This window comes from Schistocerca cancellata, chromosome 7 (assembly GCF_023864275.1).
Source record: "Schistocerca cancellata isolate TAMUIC-IGC-003103 chromosome 7, iqSchCanc2.1, whole genome shotgun sequence".
NCBI lineage: Eukaryota > Metazoa > Arthropoda > Insecta > Orthoptera > Acrididae > Schistocerca > Schistocerca cancellata.
This window is the reverse complement of record NC_064632.1, coordinates 317,556,190-317,577,748: the sequence shown is the minus strand read 5'-3', so window position 1 is coordinate 317,577,748 and position 21,559 is coordinate 317,556,190.

Sequence of the window (21,559 nt, the reverse complement as noted above, 5' to 3'; positions counted from 1 at the left end):
GGTTTAAGTAGTTCTAAGTTCTAGGGGACTGATGACCTCAGATGTTGTCCCATAGTGCTCAGAACCATTTAAACCATTTAAACCTTGTGACCTCTCATTTCCCTAATCTCGCTCTCTTTTCGTAAGATTTACGCAGAAGAAAGTAATACGCAGACCAGTCTCATAATGACCACCGCCTATGTTCGACGTTAACGTACAATAACGACTCATCGACGACAGGTTGCAGCACTAACAGTGAAGGATATATAAAGTGCGTCAGGTGTGAAGGGGGGGAGGGGGCCACAGGACACGAGGGAAACACTATAGTCGTTGTCGTAATGTGGAAATGGAGCGATTTGACTGAAGCCCAAAAGGACATGATCATTGGCTTCTGGCCCAAGGATGGAAGCATTTCCGAAACGCCTATGTCTGTAAATTGTTCGCGTGCCGTTGTGGTTAAAGTATACCGTGCATGGCATATTGACGTTATCCAAAACAGGCGTTGAGGCGACTGTGGCGCACCGAGAGCCGTATACGACACGGGGGAAAGACGGCTGCGTAGATGTGTACAGCAGTTGACCACCCAAATGAACCATGGGTCTAGCGTCTTCTCAATGACTGAACAGCGAACGTTGCTGCGTATGAGCCTCCACACCGGATGTCTGGTTCATGCGCCCATGGTGACTGCAAGTCATCGACGTCGAAAGGTGGACTTCGACCGCCAACGCTGCAAGTGTAAGTCCTCTGAGAGGCGTCAGATTGCCTTTTCAGATGAATCACGTTTTAAGCGCCGTCATTGGCGTGTACAGGGTGAAAAGCCTAAAAGTAAACAAGGAGTGAGCGTTAAGGTATGAAGAATGTTTTCGCGGCATTGCCTGGTTAATCTCTTCCTTCTGAATGGTACAATGATTCATCGCAAGTGTGCATCTATCCTTGGGGACCCTGTTCATCCCTAAATGCAGTTTTGTTTGAACTCAGCATGATGGCATCTACCAGCATGACAATGCAACATGTCACCCAGCTTGCATTGTACGTTAGTGGTTTGAACAGCACCAGGATGAGTTTATTCCTCTGGCCACCAGTCTCCCGTGATTTAAACGCAATCGTTAATCTGTGAGACCACGTCGATCGAGCTGTCTGCGCCGTGGACCCTCAATTGAGAAACCTGGCGCTTCTGGTCAGAGCGCTGGAGTCATCATAACTTCAAGTCTCCGTAGGTGCCTTCTTGAATCTCTCTCTTCCTGCAAGTCCCCCAGTGGTTATTCAGACTAGTCACGAGTCACGTTGTAAGAAGTTCGACACATCCCCCTTACCCATAACATATCGCTTCTTTCGACTGCTCTGCGATAAAGGTCACATCCGCGACTCCCAGTATTGAGATCACGCGAGTTTTCTTATGGGATGTAGAGGAGAGAGCTTCAGACACACCACCTCTCAGAACTGACACTAACTGGTCTTAAAGCGCTGCTCAGACATCGTCAATGACACTACCCCTTCAGCTGAGGCTTCGATTCCCACAGATTTCTCGGTCGAAAACGGCAGTTCGTAGCTTGATTAGCTACAGGATGGCGTTATTGAGGACCTTTGAAACTGCTGATACCCCTCAGACAATTCATCCATTCTCTAAGGATGTCGTGGGCCATTAACTCCAATAAAAGTGATTGCACTCCTTATTAGTGCAGTGCAATAGCAATTTTAGCTCCGGTTCACAGGGTGGAACGAATAGTGACCACTTAATATAATTCGACGGAATTTTAACACTATCCGAAGCAGCAGTGGGTGCTTATGCTTTTTTATCCAGCCTTTCGCCACCTCCTGTGGCGTGAACACATTGTCACATGCGTGAATAAAGCGACAAAAGAGCCTTCTAAGACACCCCGGTTTTAGGAACACCCTCGCTACCTTCTACCTGCCTTCGATGAGCACTTTAAAAGTGTTCTTGAAGAGGAAGAATATGTGACGAAGTCCTTGGCCCCTGGAGAAAGCCCTCCATTCTGGATAGTCAACTAGAGGCTCCAGAGCAATGACGTAGACTGTCTGCAAGCGCCTAGGACCCTATTCATGAATTTTGTGTGTACAGGTACATTTTTAAGATGCTCAACAAAGGTTGGTGGATGGCACTGAGAGTATTGCCAAACTCGGGGGGAGGGAGGGGGGATGTCTTAGAAGGGCTCTTTGCTGTTATATTAACGTTGTCTTTAGTATAAAAGAGGTGCACAACGCTGCACCTAAAATTTTTGTAACTGAGTCAGTGACATAAAATAAACCCATCCAAGACCCGAATGATACTGGTTCGTCACTGTAGGCTCATTATCCCGAAGAATGAGGTCCCCTTACTATCTTTAATCCTAATTGTGACAAATATCAACTTCTCTCCCTCAGCAAAGAGTCTAGGATTAATTGAAACTCTAAATTGGATTGAACACGTAACTGCAATGTGCAAAAGGTATGTGCAGCTCTCCATGCCTCACAAAAATATAAAAACCTCTTCACTTCCAGGTCTTTCTCAGAAGAGCTCGCAGGCCCTGAAACTGTTAATGGATATCTGTGTTCGATATATTGTGATCTTCGACTCTTTGATCACACACACAGTACGCTAGAAAATTTAAAAAGGAAAATAGATAGGCTGAAGTTAAATGTAGTGGGAATTAGTGTAGTTCTGTGGCAGAAGGAACAGGACTTCTGATCAGGTGAATACAGCGCTACAAAGACAAAATCAAATAGGGACAATACAGGAATAGGTCTAATAACGAATGAGGTAATAGGAATGCGAGTAAGCTACTACGAACAGCATAGTGAACCCATTGTCGTAGTCAAGACAGACATGAAGCCTTCACCCACCACAGCAGCACCAGCTTATATGCAAACTAGCTCTGCAGACGACGAAGAGATTGAAGAAATGTATAATGAGATAAAAGACGTTATTCACATAGTTAAGAGAGACGAAAATTTAATTGTGATGTGGGGGACAGGAATCGATAGTGGGCACTGGTAGAGAAGGAAACATTGTAGGTGAATTTGAACTGGGGGCCGGGGGCGGGGGGGCGGAGAAGGAATGAAAGAGAAAACAACCTGGCAGAGTTTTGAACAGAGCATAATTCAATCATCTTTAACGCTTGGTTTAAGTCATGAAAGAAAGTTATATGTATATAGGACAGTTGTATTCGAGTAAGAGGCCTGGAGGCACCGGAAGGTTTCAGATTGATTGTATAATGGTAAAACAGAGATTCCGGTACCAGACCTCTGATCACAATCTATTGGTTGTGAATTGTGGACTAAAACTAAAGAAATTTCAAAAAATTAGAAAATTAAGGAGATGGAATCTGGATAAGCCGAAAGAATTAGAAGACGTTGAGGGTTTCAGAGGGAGCATTGGGCAACGATTGACTAGAACACTGGAAAACAATACAGTAGAAGAGGAACGGGTAGCTCTGAGAAATGAAATGGTGAAGGCAGCTGACGATCAAATAGGTTAAGTCCTAGTATCAATCCTTGGATAACACAGAATATATCTAATTTAAATGATGTAAGGAGAAAATATAAAAATGAAGCAAATGAAGCAGGCGAAAGGGAAGACAAACGTCTTAAAAAATGAGATTGACAGCAAGTGCAAAATAGTAAGCAGGAGTGCCTAGATGCAAAAAGTAAGGATTTAGAAGCATATGACACTAGAGGAAAGATAGGTAGCACAGGAAAATTAAAAAAGCCTAGGGAGGAAAGATAAGCAGCTGTATGAATACCAAGAAATCAGTTGGAAACCCAATCCTAAGCAAAGAAGATGGCCTTGAGGTGTCACCGATGTAAAAGTTCTTCGATGTGGTGTTCAGGGTATATGAGACAGGCACAGACTTCAAGAATAATGTAATAATTCTAATTTCTCAGAACTTAGGTACTGACAGGTGTAAATATTACAGAACTGTAAGTTTAACAAGCCATGGTTGCAAAATACTAGCACGAATTCTTTACAGATGAATGGGAAAACTAGTAAAAATCGACCTCGGGGGAGATCAGTGTACATTTCAGAGAAATGCGGACACACGCAAGGCACTACTGACCCTACGAATTATCTTAAAAGGTTAAGAAAGGCAAACCTACATTTATAGCATTTGTAGACTTAGAGAAAGTTATTGATGATGTTGACTGGAATACTGACTTTGAAACCTCCGTTTATAGCATTTGTTGACTTAGAGAAAGTTTTTGTCGATGTTGACTAGAATACTGACTTAATAATTCTGAAGGTAGCAGGGTAGAAAATACTGGGAGCGAAAGGCTATTTACAACTTGTACAGCAAGTAGACAGAAGTTACAAGACTCGACGTGCATGAAAGGGAAGCAATGGTTGGGGAGGGAGTGAAACAGGGCTCATGCCTATCCCTGATGTTAGTCAATCTGTGCATTGAGCAAACAGTAAAGGAAACAGAAGAAAAATTTGGAGAAGGAGTTAAAGTACAGGGAGAAGAAATAAGAACGCTGAGTTTTGCCGATGATACTGCAGTTCTATCAGAGACAGCAAAGACATGGACGAGCAGTTAAACGGAATGGACAGTGTCTTGAAAGGCGAATATAAGATGAACATCAACAAAAACAAAACAAGGATAATGACATGTACTCGAATTAAATCAGGTGATGTAAGGACATTAGATTAGCAAATGAGACACATGAAGCAATAGATGAGTTTTGCTATTTGGGCAGCAAAATAACTGATGATGGTAGAAGTAGAGAGGATATTAAATGTAGAGTGGGAATGGTGAGGACAGCGTTTCTGCGGAAGAGAAGTTTGTTAACATCGAATATACACTCCTGGAAATGGAAAAAAGAACACATTGACACCGGTGTGTCAGACCCACCATACTTGCTCCGGACACTGCGAGAGGGCTGTACAAGCAATGATCACACGCACGGCACAGCGGACACACCAGGAACCGCGGTGTTGGCCGTCGAATGGCGCTAGCTGCGCAGCATTTGTGCACCGCCGCCGTCAGTGTCAGCCAGTTTGCCGTGGCATACGGAGCTCCATCGCAGTCTTTAACACTGGTAGCATGCCGCGACAGCGTGGACGTGAACCGTATGTGCAGTTGACGGACTTTGAGCGAGGGCGTATAGTGGGCATGCGGGAGGCCGGGTGGACGTACCGCCGAATTGCTCAACACGTGGGGCGTGAGGTCTCCACAGTACATCGATGTTGTCGCCAGTGGTCGGCGGAAGGGGGACCGCACCGCCACTTCCCAGCAAATTAGGGACACTGTTGCTCCTGGGGTATCGGCGAGGACCATTCGCAACCGTCTCCATGAAGCTGGGCTATGGTCCCGCACACCGTTAGGCTGTCTTCCGCTCACGCCCCAACATCGTGCAGCCCGCCTCCAGTGGTGTCGCGACAGGCGTGAATGGAGGGACGAATGGAGACGTGTCGTCTTCAGCGATGAGAGTCGCTTCTGCCTTGGTGCCAATTATGGTCGTATGCGTGTTTGGCGCCGTGCAGGTGAGCGCCACAATCAGGACTGCATACGACCGAGGCACACAGGGCCAACACCAGGCATCATGGTGTGGGGAGCGATCTCCTACACTGGCCGTACACCACTGGTGATCGTCGAGGGGACAATGAATAGTGCACGGTACATCCAAACCGTCATCGAACCCATCGTTCTACCATTCCTAGGCCGGCAAGGGAACTTGCTGTTCCAACAGGACAATGCACGTCCGCATGTATCCCGTGCCACCCAACGTGCTCTAGAAGGTGTAAGTCAACTACCCTGGCCAAGCAAGATCTCCGGATCTGTCCCCCATTGAGCATGTTTGGGACTGGATGAAGCGTCGTCTCACGCGGTCTGCACGTCCAGCACGAACGCTGGTCCAACTGAGGCGCCAGGTGGAAATGGCATGGCAAGCCGTTCCACAGGACTACATCCAGCATCTCTACGATCGTCTCCATGGGAGAATAGCAGCCTGCATTGCTGCGAAAGGTGGATATACACTGTACTAGTGCCGACATTGTGCATGCTCTGTTGCCTGTGTCTATGTGCCTGTGGTTCTGTCAGTGTGATCATGTGATGTATCTGACCCCAGGAATGTGTCAATAAAGTTTCCCCTTCCTGAGACAATGAATTCATGGTGTTCTTATTTCAATTTCCAGGAGTGTATATTTAGGTGTTGGGAAGGCTTTTCCGGTAGAATTTTTATGGAATGTAGCCATGTATGGAAGACAAAGTGGGACGATAAAGAGTTCAGGTAAGAAGAGCATAGAAATGTAGTGATGCAGAATACTGCTGAAGATTAGGTGGGTAGACCCCGTAACTAATGAGGACTTTCTGAAGAGAACTGGGCACAAAAGGAATTTGTGGACAACCTGACTAGAAGAAGGGACCGGTTGATAGGACATATTGTGAGACGTCAACGGATCACCAGTTTAATACTGGATGGAAGTGTGGGAGTTAAAAATCGTAGACGGAAGCGAAAAGATAAACACAGTAAGCAGCTTCAAAAAGATGTAAGTTGCAGCAGTATTCGGAGATGAAGAGGCCTGCACATAGTAGGGTAGCATGGAGAGCTACATCATACCAGTCTTTTGACTGAAGACTACTACAACAACAATGCACAGTATCCTGGCTGCGTTCAGACAAGCAGAGAGGTTTCCATTCCTTCTGCCTTCTATACTGTGTTATCAACGTTCACCGTCCCTCACATCTCTTTTCAACTGCAACCGTCTTGTCTGAACAACAAGGTACAAACACCCGTCCCCCGCAGAACAAAATCCTTTCTGTCCCAATCCATAATTCAGCTACTTTCTCGAAGTGTTTCTCAGTAGAAGAAACCCGACACTCGAATCACCTCCCGCTTTATATTAGACACTTTATGGCATATGCCGTAAAGCAAAAATATGACTACTATTGTCTCTGTAAATACTCGTTAAACCTGTATATCCTTCTCTCCAACTAGATCTTTATCATTTCCCGCCATTCTTAGCCACAGCAGTCTCATTAAATTTCCTTTCCCGAGACCTCGAGATATATATACAGGGTGCTCCATTGATCGTGACCGGGCCAAATATCTCACGAAATAAGCGTCCAACGGAAAAACTACAAAGAACGAAACTTGTCTAGCTTGAAGGGGCAAACCTGATGGCGCTATGGTTGGCCCACTAGATGGCGCTGCCATAGGTCAAACGGATATCAAATCCGTTTTTTTTAAACAGGAACCCACATTTCTTATTACATATTCGTGTAGTACGTAAAGAAATATGAATGTTTTAGTCGGACTACTTTTTTCGCTTTGTGATAGATGGCGCTGTAATAGTCACAAACATATGACTCACAATTTTAGACGAACAGGTGATAAGAGGTATGTTTTTTAAATTAAAATACAGAACGTAGGTACGTTTGAACATTGTATTTCGGTTGTTCCAATGTGATACATGTACCCTTGTGAACTTATCATTTCTGAGAACGCATGGTTTTACAGCGTGATTACTTGTAAATACCACATTAACGCAATAAATGCTCACAATGATGTCCGTCAACCTTAATGCATTTGGCAATACGTGTATCGACATTCCTTTCAACAGCGAGTAGTTCGCCTTCCGTAATGTTCGCACATGCATTGACAATGCACTGACACATGTTGTCAGGCGTTGTCGCTGGATCACGATAGCAAATATCCTTCAACTTTCCCCAAATAAAGAAATCCAGGGACGTCAGACCCGGTGATCGTGCGGGCCATGGTATGGTGCTTCGACGACCAATCCACTTGTCATGAAATATGCTATTCAATACCGCTTCAACCGCTCGCGAACTATGTGCCGGACATCCATCATGTTGGAAGGACTTCGCCATTCTGTCATGCAATGAAACATCTTGTAGTAACATCGGTAGAACATCACGTAGGAAATCAGCATACATTGCACCATTTAGATTCCCATCGATAACATGGTGGCCAATTATCCTTCCTCCCACAATGCCGCACCATACATTAACCCGCCAAGGTCGCTGACGTTCCACTTGTCGCAGCCATCGCGGATTTCCCGTTGCCCAATACTGCATATTATGCCGGTTTACGTTACCGCTGTTGGTGAATAGCGCTTCCTCGCTAAATAGAACGCGTGCAAAAATCTGTCACCGTCCCGTAATTTCTCTTGTGCCCAGTGGCAGAACTGTACACGAGGTACAAAGTCGTCGCCATGCAATTCCTGGTGCATAGAAATATGGTACGGCTGCAATCGATGTTGATGTAACATTCTCAACACCGACTTTTTTTTAGATTCCCGATTCTCGCGTAATTTGTCTGCTACTGATGTGCAGATTAGCCGCGACAGCAGGTTAAACACCTACCTACTTAGGCATCATCATTTGTTGCAGGTTGTGGTTGACGTTTCACATGTGGCTGAACACTTTCTGTTTCCTTAAATAACATAACTATCCGGCAAACGGTCCGGACACTTGGATGATGTCGTCCAGGATATTGAGAAGCATTTATAGGACACGCCCGTTGGGCATTTTGATCACAATAGCCATACATCAACACGATATCGACCTTTTCCGCAATTGGTATACATTTTAACACGGGTAATGTATCACGAAGCGAATGTTACGTGACACCACGTACTTATACGTTTGTGACTATTACAGCGCCATCTATCACTAAGCGAAAAAAGTGGTCCCATTAATTCATTCATGTTTCTTTGCGTACTACACGAATATGTAATAAAAATGGGGGTTCCTATTTAAAAGAATCGCAGTTGATATTCGTTTGACCTATGGCAGCGCCATCTAGGGGGCCAACCATAGCGCCATCTGGTTTCCCCCTTCAAGCTAGACAAGCAAGTTTCGTTCTTTGTAGTTTTTTCGTTTGATGCTTATTTCGGGAGATATTTGGCCCGGTTACTATCAATGTGCCACCACACTATATATATATATATATATATATATATATATATATATATATATATATATATATATATTTCTCTTAGGATATATATATATATATATATATCCTAAGAGAAAAAAATTGCTACACCAAGGAGGAACTGTGCAACATAAACGATAGTTGACAGGCATGTTTCTACATCTGAAAGACAATGTTTTTCAAATTTCACGCCTGTCTCATAAGAGTGGCGCTCGTAGCGGCACTACGAGGATACAAATCAGGTTTGTTTAAATACACACCGTAACGCTCGTGAGCGTTATTTACCATTGTGATTGGACGTTATGAGTTGATACTAGTCAAAAAAGCATTTAAAGCGACAAAAACGCCCCATATCAACACCTCACTGATTTTGAACGAGGTCATGTGACTGGGCGATGAGATGCTGGATGTTCCTTCCGCGACATTGCCGAAAGACTTGGTAGGAATGTAGCCACTGTACAAGACTGCTGGCAGCGGTGGTTGCCAGAATGTACGGTCGCGAGAAGTCCGGGCTTCAGACGGCCATGTGGCACTGCCAAGAGAGAAGACCAACGTGTTCGGCGTATGGCTCTGGCGCATAGTACTGTATCTGCTGCAGCAATTTGGGCATTAGTTGGCAATGCAATGACGCAGCGAACTGTTACAAATCGGTTACTTCAAGGATAGCTCCAAGCTCCTGTGGCTTACATGTCACTGCACTGCACCACCGCCGTTACTGAAAGGCAGGTTTGAGGTCTGTTGTATTTTCTGAAGGAAGCTGGTTTGCCTCAGTGCCAGTGATGGCCGTGTGTTGCATAGAAGGAGATCAGCTGATGGCCTGCGTCCTAGCTGTCTGCATGCTAGGCATACTGGAGTTGTTATCTGGGGTGCGATTCCGTATGACAGCAGGAGCACTCTCGTGGTTATCCCACGCACCCTGACTGCAAATGTAGACGTCAGTCTGGTGATATGTCCTATTTATGAACTACACTCCTGGAAATGGAAAAAAGAACACATTGACACCGGTGTTTCAGACCCACCATACTTGCTCCGGACACTGCGAGAGGGCTGTACAAGCAATGATCACACGCACGGCACAGCGGACACACCAGGAACCGCGGTGTTGGCCGTCGAATGGCGCTAGCTGCGCAGCATATGTGCACCGCCGCCGTCAGTGTCAGCCAGTCTGCCGTGGCATACGGAGCTCCATCGCAGTCTTTAACACTGGTAGCATGCCGCGACAGCGTGGACGTGAACCGTATGTGCAGTTGACGGACTTTGAGCGAGGGCGTATAGTGGGCATGCGGGAGGCCGGGTGGACGTCCCGCTAATTGCTCAACACGTGGGGCGTGAGGTCTCCACAGTACATCGATGTTGTCGCCAGTGGTCGGCGGAAGGTGCACGTGCCCGTCGACCTGGGACCGGACCGCAGCGACGCACGGATGCACGCCAAGACCGTAGGATCCTACGCAGTGCCGTAGGGGACCGCACCGCCACTTCCCAGCAACTTAGGGACACTGTTGCTCCTGGGGTATCGGCGAGGACCATTCGCAACCGTCTCCATGAAGCTGGGCTACGGTCCCGCACACCGTTAGGCCGTCTTCCGCTCACGCCCCAACATCGTGCAGCCCGCCTCCAGTGGTGTCGCGACAGGCGTGAATGGAGGGACGAATGGAGACGTGTCGTCTTCAGCGATGAGAGTCGCTTTTGCCTTGGTGCCAATTATGGTCGTATGCGTGTTTGGCGCCGTGCAGGTGAGCGCCACAATCAGGACTGCATACGACCGAGGCACACAGGGCCAACACCAGGCATCATGGTGTGGGGAGCGATCTCCTACACTGGCCGTACACCACTGGTGATCGTCGAGGGGACACTGAATAGTGCACGGTACATCCAAACCGTCATCGAACCCATCGTTCTACCATTCCTAGACCGGCAAGGGAACTTGCTGTTCCAACAGGACAATGCACGTCCGCATGTATCCCGTGCCACCCAACGTGCTCTAGAAGGTGTAAGTCAACTACCCTAGCCAGCAAGATCTCCGGATCTGTCCCTCATTGAGCATGTTTGGGACTGGATGAAGCGTCGTCTCACACGGTCTGCACGTCCAGCACGAACGCTGGTCCAACTGAGGCGCCAGGTGGAAATGGCATGCCAAGCCGTTCCACAGGACTACATCCAGCATCTCTGCGATCGTCTCCATGGGAGAATAGCAGCCTGCATTGCTGCGAAAGGTGGATATACACTGTACTAGTGCCGACATTGTGCATGCTCTGTTGCCTGTGTCTATGTGCCTGTGGTTCTGTCAGTGTGATCATGTGATGTATCTGACCCCAGGAATGTGTCAATAAAGTTTCCCCTTCCTGAGACAATGAATTCACGGTGTTCTTATTTCAATTTCCAGGAGTGTATATATTCCAGGGGGTGCTTTCCTACAGGACAACGCTCGCCCACATTCTACTGTTGTAAACCAACGTGCTGCACAGATTGTCGACATGTTGCCTTGTCGTGCTCAATCACTAGATCTGTGTCCAATTGGGCACATATGGGACCTCCTCAGACGACTGCTCAAGCGTCATCCACCAACAGCATTAACCGTCCCAGAATTTATCAACCAAGAGTAACTGACCTGGAACTCAATCCCACAAACTGACAACCTGCAGTTGTACAACACAATGCACGCACGTTTGCATGCATGGACCCGACATAGCAGTGACGTACTCGTCTTTACGTTATCCATTGATTTTACAACGTTAATTACTTAAACATATTACCTGGATAATAAAGAAATGTATTCCCGAAATTTCAATATTCAATATTTTTTGCTGTTGCGATTTATTCCTGTCAGCGTATATCAGAAAATCAGAAAAGGTCGATTTTGCACATCAATAAACTTTTTTACATTCGCTACTATCATTATTTTTATCATTGTCATAATAATAATAATTATTATTATTATTAGTGACAGCAGCAGCAGTAGTAGAAGTAATGGAACTATTTACTCACAGTAGGCCTATAGACATCAACATCACTCTAATGCTATTTGTCACAATTAAGCTGCTGATTCTTAGGTAACTATGGAGTAACAAAAGTATTGAATGTCTGAAACACTGGTTCGATATAACTGAGAACCAGGTAACTTTAACCATATCATGTGGAATAAATGAATAAATAATACGTTACTGATAATGTAATATCGTCTTAGAGTGAAGATGTTAGGAAATAAATCCACATTTCATTTTATTACATCCGTCGGACGACGACTTATCCTAGCCAGCTGCCACCAAGCGTCGTGTGCCTCCAAATGCTCCCCATCCCATGTAGCTCATGACTGCGGTGAAGCCAATACCAGCCCTGGTAGGCGGGCGGGGGCTAGGGTCAGATATTCGTCGCAGCGGGTGGTCCATTCGCTCTGTCACACACTCGCGCCCCTAGAAGCGGCCTGCTTGATCATCCGTGTCCCTGACGTCTCATTTCTCCCCAGGGTGCTGGCCACTCTAGACCCCATGTGACAAACCCCGCCCCCACTTCCTATCCGTACGTAAGCACGTAGGCGGCCTTTGTAGAGCAAAGTCGCCGGCGTTTTCATTACCACTCCTTCCAGCGCAGGCAGCAACTTCAAAGAGGCGACGGCAGGTGGGCGGATTTGAATTTTGATGTTGCTGGTTTCCCCTTCACCTCCACACAACCGAGAATCGCCTGTCGACAGTGGGGTATTTCTGAGAGAATAACTGTGTAATACAGTGGGTTGTTCAAAACCACACACTCACATCGCATACGGTGGCGTATGACTACAAAAAAGCTAGGTCAATTATGACGGCTTCCTGATCAGTGCATTTGAACAAAAAATTGGCCAGGTACGGGTAGGACTGGCGCAATGAGGGTTCAGTACCAACTTAGTTATGTAAATAGACAGTTCATCCATTCCAGAAATCGATAATCGCTATCATTTTTGACCTGTTACTGACAGTGATACTGGGAAGATATCGTTTCCAGAGATTCCCAGATTTTCGAGAATGTTTTACTACCAATAACATAAATGTGACCTATGTCATGCAGGAGGCAGGCGACAATTATTGTAATAACCAGCAGTTCTCCATTCAGACTGACAAGGTCGCAGACTAGTCTGAGAATGTTTGTCTCGCACGCAACCTAAAACACCATTCTATGTGCAGTAATCGCTTCTGGATATCTGATGATGCATAAATTACGAAAGGAATATAAGAGCAATAAAGTCACTCTCTTGGTTGATTTTTTACTTTTACCATTGCGACCCTGTCAGCCTGAATCCAGAACTGCTGATTGTTTTAATTTCTAATTTGACGTAGGATAACAAAAGATAAAAGAAACATATTTTTTCGTGTGGTGAAACTACAGATTTACAGTTTTTAAACATTTTTTCCTTTGGTTGTACTGTGAAATTTTGCATCTTGCCCAATTTCGTGATTCTTGGGCAACGGGAAGAGCCCTATATGTTTCGATGAGCGACTTTCGAGTATCAAAATATGTGACATAAATGGCCTATCTTTTGACTGCATTGTCTTAGAAGATTTAAGAAGATTTAATTTTTTACACCACCAGGGGACTATAGACCTCAGTATATGACACAGATTTCAATTTGATATGCCTACCCCTTCCAGAGAAAAAGAGTTTTTTAACAGTTGGCCAGACAGACGGACAACCAAGCGATCTTATAAGGGTTCCGTTTCTGCCGACTAAGGGACGGAAGCCTAAAAACAGAGACATGTACATAATTTTCATTAGTACGTTACTAGCTTTAATTATGTAAAACGATATATGAAGTATGCCTCTCTATAGCTGCCTTGCATACCTTCACTTTTCCCTCGAAATTCTCTAGTATTCTTTCATATGTGTATCAACTGGTTTCCTCTGTCCTCTAGCTTCAATTGAACCAATGTTTATGTTTTATTTCCTTGATAGTTACTGCTATTGTAACCACAAAGAGCTGCGTCTGTCCTCAGTCACGAAAGGGTTTGTTATTAAAACGCGATACGTCTAAATGTAGAAAAAAATGCAATACCATTGTATCTTCTTTTATCATCATCTTCTTTTCGTTTTGCCCATTGGAGGGCCACGTTACAGTCACGAAAGGGTTTGTTATTAAAACGCGATACGTCTAAATGTAGAAAAAATGCATTACCATTGTATCTTCTTTTATCATCATCTTCTTTTCGTTTTGCCCATCGGAGGGCCACGTTAATTCGTGTCAGCTCCTTCTGGTTTTTTTTCTTGTTCACCATCTCTTTCATTGCCATGCTTTGCAACCTTCCTCGTTCTTCTGTTCATGACGATTTTCTTCTGCATCTAGTTCTGTCCTCGAAACTTGTGAAAGCCTGGATTTTTTATTTAAAAATCACCCTGTTACATATCTCTATTTTCTGTATTCTCATTTATTTCAGATCCCTTTGCACCTCTTGAATCCAGCGTACTTTGGTTCTGTTGTTCACGAAAAACTGTTTTATTTGTTACGTTAACCACCCATGGACCATTCTGAGGATGTCTCCAAAGAACACACTCTTTCTTTTCCTGATGGTGCCTGAGACTGTCTCTGTCTTGATACACAGTTCTTGGAAAGCTCGTCTGTTAAACTATCTTCTATTCTTCGAGGCTCCTGTGACTCTTTCTTTCCAACGGTTTTATTCTCTTAAGTACTAGCCGCGCATAGTGGGCGCACGGTTTCAGGCGCCATGTCACGGACTGCATGGCCCCTCCCCCCCCCCTCCCCCCCCCTCCCCCGGAGGTTCGAATCCTCCCTTGCTCATGGATGTGTGTGTTGTTCTTAGCATAAGTCAGTTTAACTTGGTTTAAGTAGTATGTAAGTCTAGGGACCGATGACCTCAGCAGTTTGGTCCCTTAGGAATTCACACACATTTGAACATTTTTTAAGTGCTACTGTTCTTGCTATATTGAGTGTTTCTGCTGCGATTTAGGTTTCAGGGGGGATCATTATCTGCTGATATCACATTTATTGCTCGAAATATTCTTCTTATTGTACATATTCATTCTTAATTTTTGTGCTAACTTCATTTTGTTTCTTCGTGCTCTCACTGATTCCTTTTCTGTCAGCACAGTTCTTATCCATTTTCGTCGGTATTGGCATCTCCCCATCTTCTGAATTTTCCCTCCTTCTAGTGTCATCAGTTTAGCAGCTGCTTCAATGTTTGTCATGTACTGCGTCTTCTCGATAGAGACGTATAGGCCTGCTTTAGTCGTTTTTCTCTGTAGCTTCATGGTGTTGTTAACCGCCTCTTCTAGTGATTCCGACAGTATCACAATACGTCTTGTGAATGATAGAGAATATATCCGTATTTGGTGCACTCCAGGCGTATTCCACTCGCTTGTTACGTTTCTCGTCACCACACCCTGATCACCTTATCAAGTGCACGGTTAAAGAGCTAACGGGGAAGTCCGTCTCCCTGCCTCACTCCGTTTCTAACCTTGAAGACCCCTGAAAGTTTTCCTATGAACTTGATGTTGTGCGGCTTTCTGTTTAATCAATTCACTGAATTGGACATGCTATCCAAATTCATCTTCACTAGCATTTGCAACAGTGTTCGTCTATCTACTGAATCATAATCTTTCTTAAAGTCTACGAATGTAAGCACGAAATTTCTGGTGCTCTGTTTTTGATATGCAATTACCTTTCAGATTCAAAATTTCCTTGCGCATGATTTTGCCTCTCTGAATCCTCCTTGATACAAATACGTGGGTTTAGTTGTTTTCCCACTCTGTTTATAAATTCTTCTGAGAAAACCTTATAGGTGGCTTGTAAGTAGGCTGTTTAGGTTTTCTTATTGGTAATACCACGTAGCGCTCTGTATGAAAATCACTGACTGTGCTGTGTGCAGTCTGTGCCTAGTTTGCATTGTTGTCTGCCATTGTAGTGTTGGGCAGCTGGATGTGAACAGCGCGTAGCGTTGCGCAGTTGGAGGTGAGCCGCCAACAGTGGTGGATGTGGGGAGAGAAATGGCGGAGTTTTGAAATTTGTAAGACTGGATGTCATGAACTGCTAAATATATTATGACTTTTGATGACTATTAAGGTAAATACATTGTTTGTTCTCTATTAAAATCTTTCATTTGCTAACTATGCCTATCAGTAGTTAGTGCCTTCCGTAGTTTGAATCTTTTATTTAGCTGGCAGTAGTGGCGCTCGCTGTATTGCAGTAGCTTGAGTAACGAAGATTTTTGTGAGGTAAGTGATTTGTGAAAGGTATAGGTTAATGTTAGTCAGGGCCATTCTTTTGTAGGGATTTTTGAAAGTCAGATTGCGTTGCGCCAAAAATATTGTGTGTCAGTTTAAGCACACTCTTGTACAATTTCTCTAAGGGGACGTTTCAGGCTGGTAAGAACGATCTTTCTCTGTAGTTCCCAGGGTCCGACTTACCTCCTTTCTTGTGTATGGGATGTGCAGACGTCATTCTTCTAAAAGCTGCTCTTTTTCTCAAGTTGTACCATTGAACATACTTATTGCTCGCCATTTTTCTGAGTTTGTAACGTGCAATGTTATTCAGGTAGTTAACAAATGAAGAAAATCTTGTACAACGTGTGATACCTACGTTTTTACAGTGTAAATTATTTTTAATTAAAGTCTAAAACAGACTACATAAGCGGTGACTAATTTTTGTACAGATATTTATTTTAGCTTCGTTTAGTTCCTTATCGAACTGAAGTGTATTTGTATAACAGGACCAGCTGGAACGGTAATGTGCAAACGACAACGAAGTAATATATTACGTGCAATAACATCTAGGTTCGAAATGCTCTGAGATTTTGACTATAAATCTCATAAATTTAATATTAGTCGAAGCCTGTTACCGAAATTCGCAACGCGTGAGATCAAAGGATCGAAATGTATAGTTTTGATCTCGATGAAATTAGATCAATTAACTTATGAACAAGTGAAAGACGGCGAAACTGAATGCAGATATAATTCATTTGATTTTAAACTCGCTTATTCTTTGTTTTTATTATCGGTTACGTTTGGCTGGGCTGGAAATTTCACGGACAGGCCGCAGTTTATAGCGTACGTAGGACACCATTTTAACTTAACGCAGTTTGTAATGGTGACTTCGACGCCAGGTGTAACAGCGTTCGGCGAAGGTTGTCGTGTGCACTGGACAAGATGAGCGGACGCCCATCGAGAGCCGACACAACGATGACAGCAGGTACCGCCGTCGCCGGAATTCTGCACGAGATGACAGCCGCTCCCACGTTCTAAGGCGTTTTTCTGCGGGGAGGGCGTCGTACAGTATAGTAAAGGTCCCCAAGGCGGGTAACATTGAACCTCGGGCGGAGAATGCAGAGGAGACGGCACCAGTCTGCCTATAGGAGAGCAATACACCGGTGGACACTATGCGAGCTCTGTGAGAGCTACAGGTATTTATGGCTCTATGCTCTAGGCAGAACACGGCAGACGAGGTATGAGGATTCTGTAAGTGTAAGAATGCAACTTCCTCGTCCGAGAAATATCTATAGCTGGCGCCTCATATGTGTAAAACAGAGAGGAACCTTAGAAGGGTCGTAGGAAACAACATGCTGTAACATAATAACGCGCTCCTATGATCTTCAGCTGTAGGGTTTGAGCGCAAAAATGCGGAAAATTTGTTGGTCAATCTGGTCCTACGTAGCAGTTATGGAAAACTGTCGGCAAGAGGGAGGACGCTCGAGGAGAACTGACACGATCCGTAACGTAATTCTGTCTCGGAATTTGGCACACAACCCAAAGAGATTCTGGTCATACCTAAAGCACACCAGTTGTAAGACGCAAACAGTACCTTCACTGCGCGATGACAACGGTGAAGTCACTGATGACAGTGCCACTAAAACAGTGTTATTGAACACGGTTTTCCGAAACTCCTTCACCGAAGAAGAGGAAGTAAATATTCTTGAATTCCAATCAAGAACAACTGCCAAGATGAGAAACATAGAAGTAGATATCCTCGGTGCAGTAAAGCAGCTTAAATTAATAAAAGAAAGGCCTCCGGTCCAGATTGTATACCAATCAGGTTCCTTTCAGAGCATGGTGATATAATAGCTCCATATTTAGCAATTATACACAACCGCTTGCTCAACCGCACCTAAATGGAAAATTGCTCAAGTGACACCTATAAACAAATAAGGAAGCAGGAGTAATCGGCTGAATTACAGGCCCATATCGCTAAAGTCGGTTTGCAGTAGGGTTTTGGAACGTATACTGTGTTCGAACAATATGAAGTACCTCGAAGAAAACGATTTATTGACACATAGTCAGCACGGGTTCAGAAAATATCGTTCTTTTGAAACACAAATAGCCCTCTATACTAATCAAATAATGATTGCTATCGACAGGGGATGTCAAATTGATCCCATATCTTTTCTGTGCGGCTGGATTCGTGATTTCCTGTCAGAAAGGTCACAGTACGTAGTAATAGATGGAAAGTCATCGATTAAAACAGAAGTAGTGTCCGGCGTTCGCCAAGGAAGTGTTATAGGCCCTCTGTTCTTCCTGATATATTTTAACGATATAAGAGAAAATCTGAGTAGCAGTCTTAAATTGATTGCACATGACGGTGTCATTTACCGTCTTGTAAAGTCATCAGATGATCAAAACTAATTTCAAAATGATTTAGATAAGATATTTGTACGGCGATAAAAGTTGCAGTTGACTTTGAATAAATAAAAGTGTGAAGCTATTCTAATGAGTACTAAAAGAAATCTGCTAAATTTCGATTATGCTCTAAGTCAAACAAATCTGAAGGCTGTAAATTCAACTAAATACTTAGGGATTACAATTAAAACTAACCTAAATTGGAATGATCTGCTAGATAATGTTGTGGGCAGAGCAAATGCAAGCCTGCGATTCATTGGCAGGACACTTAGAACGTAGAACATATCTTCTAAAGAGACTGCTTACACCACGATTGTCCGCCCTATTATGGAGTATTGCTGTGCGGTGTGGTATCTGCATCAGGTGGGACTGACGGATGACATCGAAAAAGTACAAATAAAAGCAGTTAGATTTGTATTATTGCGAGATAGGGGAGATAGTGCCACAGACATTATACGGAAATTGGAATGCAGTCATGTAAACAGACACATTTTTCGTTGCGACGGGATCTTCTCATGAAATTTCAATCACAAGTTTTCTCCTCTGAATGCGAAAACATTCTGCTGTCACCCACCTACATAGAGAGAAATGATCATCACGATAAAATAAGAGAAATGAGGGTTCGAGCAGAAAAATTTAAGTACTCGTTTTTCCACTTGCTGTTCGAGAGTAGAACGGTAGAAAGACAGCTTGAAGGTGGTTCACTGAGCCCTCTGCCAGGCACTTTATTGTGAATAGCAGAGTAATCATGTAGATGTAGAATTCTGCAAGAAAATTGCTAAGTTCCAGTGACTATATCTCCGTTGGTATTTTGTTAGACAACAATTAAACCAAGCAGATAATCCTCCATTATAACACATTTTACGAAATATGACGACGTTCTCTTTCACAGCAGGAGTGAGAACTCACATGACTACATCCAGTTCAGTTACGATTGTGTACACCCACTATTCTTGGGGACATTTTAGTGCAGTGACGGGTTCCAGCACGCTGCGTACATGATGTATTTTCCCCAATCTCAGATGTAAGGTTCAGCGTACAATCGAAACTTTCAATATAAGTCAGGAAACAAAGCCATATTACAGAGGTAGTGAGAATTTTTGCATCACTTAAACAATAGTTGTCCATAGTGTCAGTGGATGTCTGCAACCCATTGCCTCATCATGCTTGTGAAGAATGCACATTCCATGTAGCCTTCTACGATTCGTTTACCAGATATATCAAATTGTATCTAATTAAACCTGCTATTAATATGTCTATGATGAACCATTTAATCAATGATGATATCCCAAAGATGAGAAAGTCATCTGCCATACTTCCACAATATCCCTTCAGTTTTATGAGGTATCGTTGAAGAAGCACGTTGGAGCAAAATAACGTCACTCAGATTCTCACCTCAAGCTACCTTCCAGAAACTAACCTGGATGAATGTATGTTTCATGAGCTCAAAAGATTTGTGAGGACTTACTGTCACTTAAGATGAACTTTGAGGATGAATTATTTAGCCCAGTTTGAAGAAATAGTTGTTAATTTGCTTCATACAACAACAGGATTTACACCTGCTGAACTAACGTTCAAAAACATTGAAAAAGTGAAGTGGATGGACAAGCTTCCACAGACTCTAGATGATCATTTCAATTTGGAAGGAAAAATCTGTCGAGCCGTCATAAAACTGAGTGACTTGGCTCGGCGGAGAGAAATTGCCTAGTAAGCTTGTCCTAATGCAACAGTTAGACGTGAAAATTTATACTGATGAACCATCCAAATGCCTCACTTATTAAAAAGAGAAAGAAGAAGAGGCAACTCTTTTACACGGGTCCATTTGAGGTGATGTGAATAACACATTCAGGTGCATATGTATTAGCATACCGTGGTACTCACAAAATAAAGGGTTTACATCATCATCAGGACTTTAAAAAATCCAAAAAAGGGGAACAAAATAGATCATGTGATCCACTCAGTCGTGTCGGCTTGTACTGATTGTGGTCTGTAGATGAAATCTCTGGTTCATTTTCCCCTCTGGTCGCCGAGTGGCGCTCTTGCTTTTTTGCTTGGTGGGTGAGTGCGGAAAGGGCAGTCACCGGGGACGGGGTAGAAGGAAATCAGTTGGAGGAGGAAACATGTGCTGTCGCGCGCAGGTGGTCGATGTCTTGACTGATTCGCTTTGAGGGAAACGTTGCAACTGGAACGACTTTGATTCTGATTATATGATTACGGTGCGCTGTAAAGGCACCCCTTCCCTGTTGTCGAGCCGTGTTGTTGTGATTTACTTTAACCGGACCGGTGTCACGATGTTATTGGTCGACACTGGCCTTTGCCGTTACCTTGTGTGAAGCTGCTCTGTGGCACGGTGACTGTTGCTTCAGTTAAATCTTTTCCTAAAGCGTGCGCCTAAATCTTTCCAGAGTTTGCGTATTGTTTACCTTTTGGCCTGGATCCCTTTAGGAGCCGCAGTGGCTAGCACACTGGACTCGCACTCGGGAGGGCGACGGTTCAATCCCGAGTCCGGCCATCCTGATTTAGGTTTTCCGTGATTTCCTTAAATCGCTCCAGGCAAATGCCGGGATGGTTCCTTTAAAGGGCACAGCCGACTTCCGTCCCCGTCCTTCCCTAATCCGATGAGACCGATGACCTCGCTGTCTGGTCTCCTCCCCCCAAAACAACCCAACCCTTTAGGTGCTGCGCCATTTCTGTACCAAGTTTCTCCGAGTCAGCCAGACCATTTTCTGGCCCTTGTATTTCCTTAAATTTGTCAGCTCTCTTAAAGGACTAGGTTAAATTTAGGTTTCCAATTTAAAACAATTCTATTTGTTTAAACATTTTTACTAAGTTCGTACTAGTCGTTGTTATATTTGACTTCAAAGCCTCTTGCTTAAAATTTGTCAGGTCTCTTAAAGGATCATGTTATATCTGAGGCCTGTAATTTATAACCATTGTGTTAGCGTGGAACGTTTAAATTATAATATTTGTTTAAACATTTTGCTATTTTTTTAACTGGTTAAGCCATTGTGCTCCTTTAAAGTATTCCACTCACTGTTTTAAAAACTGCTGATTTCTAAAAGGTTATATGGGTTTACTACTGTTGCTTTTAAAAATG